This window comes from Colobus angolensis, unplaced genomic scaffold, assembly GCF_000951035.1.
Source record: "Colobus angolensis palliatus isolate OR3802 unplaced genomic scaffold, Cang.pa_1.0 Scaffold641, whole genome shotgun sequence".
NCBI lineage: Eukaryota > Metazoa > Chordata > Mammalia > Primates > Cercopithecidae > Colobus > Colobus angolensis.
Window position 1 is genome coordinate 232,620 of NW_012120055.1, and position 4,022 is coordinate 236,641.

The window sequence follows — 4,022 nt, forward strand, 5'->3', positions numbered from 1 at the left end:
GGCCGACCTGCCGGAGACCCCTTCCTCGCTGTGTCCCCCTCTTGGGTAACTTTGTTCCTCACTCGGGGCCGCCCCTGCTGGTGCTGGCAGACCTGGGTTGCAGCACCCCGGCTGCCCTGTGTGGAGGCCCCGCTCGTTCTTCCTGAACACGGTGCCCTCTGCTTCCACGTCAGAACATTTCCCTCCAATGGGCAGGGGCAAACCTGCCTGCACCCCCAGGCCCAGGTGCTCCCCAGTGCAGAGAAAGGCCACCCAACGGGAGAAGGCATGGCTCGGGGGCAGGCGCGAGGCGATGGAGCTGGGAGTGGTTTGGCCCCAAGCACCCCGAGCCTCTGGGAGCCTCCTTCATTCTGGCCTAGGCTGTAAGGGGGTTTCCAAGACTGGGGTCAGACTGGTGGACACGGCCATCAGCAGAGATTCAGGAAGAGGAACCGGTTCTGGGAAAACCGTCTGTATGCAGAGCCAGGGGACCGGCCGTGCCGGACTCTCCTGCAGAGATCGGGAAGATATGCTCCAGCAGGGCTGGTTTTCCGTGGCCTTTGGGATGAGGGCTTTTGTGGGGAATTCCAGATCCCCCCGGGCTGTAGCTGCCAAGCTCAGCCTTCTCAGGAAGCCCTGCTGGCCGGGGTGGGGCTGACTGCCAAGGGCCCTGGGGCTGACTGCCAAGGGCCCTGGAGGCTGCATCAGCCTGGGAACGGTCTGCCACGGTGGCCAGCTGTGCAGCCTGGAAGGGACGCCTGGCCTCCCAGATCCTCTCCCTTCCCGACAACTAATCTCCAAGACTCCGACTGCCGCGATTCTGGGATTTGTGGTCGACCCCACAGGCTGGAATCTTGTTAGTTTAGGGGCGGTGGCTAGAGGTAGGAGCCGCTGGGCCCTATGTGCCCCTCAGCCAGTCACCTGCAGCGACAGCGGGAGCAGGCTCCTGCACTCGGCCCACAAACCTGGCTCTGCGAGCCCGGCTGCATGGAGCCAGGCAGAGAGATCCCGAGAAGCCCTTCCCGAGCATGCGGGGGCTGTGCATGCCCACAGCTGTGAACAACTAGTAGCTCATTTACTGTACAGGGCTAGTGCGATGGGCGGTAAACCCACATGGCCATGGTGCCGCACTCAGGGACTGGTCTGGCCACCCCTGTCCTCGGGGCTGCAGAGGAGTGAAGGTTCAGTCTCTCCCTGGGGAAGCCGAAGGTCAAACTTCAGGCAGAGGTTCAGGCTGAGGGAGGAGTCCGCATGCTTACGTTCCTAGAGGTCTCCTCTTGTGACACGCTTGCACACACGCAGACACGCACACGCACATGCTGCACGCATGTGGATGCACACGGATGCACACTCATGACCCTGGGACAGCTTGGGGCAGGTTGCATGGCTTGATGTGCAGTGTTGGGTGGAAGTAAGGGAGGCTCTGGTGGGCTTCTGCTGGCTTTTCCTTTAGCCAAGATCCGTGGCAGAAGAAACGGGCCAATCTGTGCTGAGTAGGATGCGTGGTGTTTAAAACTTCTCCAGCAGGTCTTAATTGTTTTCATTCTACCCTACGTGGCTGAGGCTGGGGACGCTCTCCAGACAGCCCTGTGGCTCTCAGGGGCCTGGTCCCAAGAGGCTCAGTGGGATGCGTTTGGGGCACCAGGTGTCTCAGTGCCCCGCGGGTGGCCGCCTGCTCCTGGCTGCGGTGCTGGGATGCACCTGCCTTTCTACTTTCCACAACTTGAGGTCTTTTCTGGCAACTGCTGTGTGATTTTCTAATATTTTGTATAAGAAACATTTTGTTTTTAGGCCCACAACTTGTTCTTTTTCCTAATAGCTTTTCCCCCCTACTTGTCACTGACCTGTTCTCTCGGGTGGCTGCGTGTTGCAGGGGAGTCCCCGATCTGTGGACTGTTCCAGAGCCCAAGACTGGCTCGGCTGTGCCACTCAGGGAAACACACTGGAATTCAGATGAGACAGATGTTATTCTGGGAATAAACTTGGTCCTCTTAGGTCTGTGTGAGAAGAAGACGGTGGACACACGCTGGTGCCTGAGCTGTAATTAGTAAGAAATTACTGGTGTTCCTCCTCACGTGTGCCTGGTGATAGGAAGTCAGAAGAAGAGAGTGTTTGATCACTTGTCGATCAGTGGGTTCTGATAACGAAAAGTCTTCCCGTGGTATCTGTGGGGCAGGGCCACACGGAATTTCTCTGTGGGACTGTTCTCCACCAGGGCTCACTGTCCAGACCCGGCGAACGGCATCAGCGCCTGGCTGGAGAGAGGAGGGGGCCCTGCCGCTGTGGTGCTGCTGGTTCTCTCGCTGCTGCTGGGGGATCCTGAGCCATCGCCCCTCAGGGGCGTGAGCAGTGATGTCTCCAGGACCTGCGTACGGCTTCCTGAATTCCCCAGCTGGTCCCATCCGTCTGGAATCAGTGGCATTCCTTTCTCTCTTCATCATTTCCTGCTCCATTCAGCACTCCTCGAGTATTTAGAGAAAGGATTTCTCAGCATTTGGACCCAAGAATGTGTTTATGGAAATCCTGAGTGAAAATAAAAGACTGTGGAAAGAAAAAAACAGTTTTCACTACATTTTTGCTAAGTGCCTTTGTTTTTAAGTTTGTTTTATGAAGTGTATTTCCATGTTTTCTTTAGGGAAGCCCCGTCTCCTTTCCATGTGCCCTTCCCAGGCCCAGGAAAAGAGCTCGAGTGGGTGGGTCAGGAAGAAAGCGGAGGGTGGAGAGGGAGGGGCAGGCAGCCAATGTCATCCCCAAATAAAAACGCTTTGATTTCTTTCCACCAGATCATGATTCATTGTCACGGGTGACCATTTAGTTCTGTGCTCCCCTGGTTTCCTTCTGGGGGACCCCACGGTGGCGTCCACACCCCGGTCGCTGCCCACACCCAAGGCTTCCCTCTGGGTAGCTGCACTGGAACCAGTGGGTTCTGTGAACTCAAGAATGCTGGTGTTTTTCAGGCAGGATACAGCTGCTGACTTCCAGCAGAGAAGGCCATGCAATGGGCTAGCCTGGTCCGGTTAACAATTCGCCATAGATCTGTGGACGGTCACATTGAGTGTGCAGAGCTCGAAAGCTGCCACTCGCCTAGAAGCTAGTCCAGATTTTAGTATGCCTATGGCTTAAAAGTGGTGGTGACATTGGTTTTCAAATAAAATATTTCAGAAATATTTGGGACTTTTCTATGCATCTGATTAGAAAATTGTGAGGCTTGTGAAAATGTGCTGTGCATTCTTAACTGGTGTGTTTATTAGGATTTGGGGCTAGAGTTGGGATGTGGTGGAGTCAGTGTGAGATGGATGACTTTTTGAGGTCACCCACCAAAAGGCAACAATGGCAAGGCAAAAGCTTTTCGTTTTACTTGATGTGTTAATTACAAATGTTAGTTAAAGTTATTTTTCAGACGCTTCCCCACCCACTAAAACGTCCTCCCACAGACACTTGGCTGGGGGCTCTGAATCACACAGGCGGGGGTGGGCCTGAGTGTCCCCCCTGGGGTTCCTGGGAGGCAGCCACAGCCCTTGGGAGCCATGAACTGGGGCTGTCCCAGGATGTAGGGAAATGTTGGCTGTGCCTTCCAAGTTGTTGTAGAGTAAGGGATAAATAAGACAAACCCATCAACGTGGTCACGTATTTATGAGAATCATAATGAGAATTTTCAGCCTCCTTGGAGAGGTGAGCTCCGTGTGCTCGGGAACATGAGTTCCTGCATACTCAACGGACAGACACTTGGTGTGCACATGTGCGCACGGCGACATCCACATGTGCACACAGGAGAGTGTGCATGCACCCCTCACACACGTGCGCCCCTCACACACGTGCGCCCCTCACACACCTGTGCCCCCCACACACGTGCGCCCCTCACACACACGTGCGCCCTTCACACACACCTGTGCCCCTCACACATGTGCGCCCCTTACACACACACACCCCTCACACACACACGTGCGCCCCTCACACACACACGTGCGCCCCTCACACACACACGTGCGCCCCTCACACACACATGTGCGCCCCTCACACACATGTTCACCCCTCACACACAC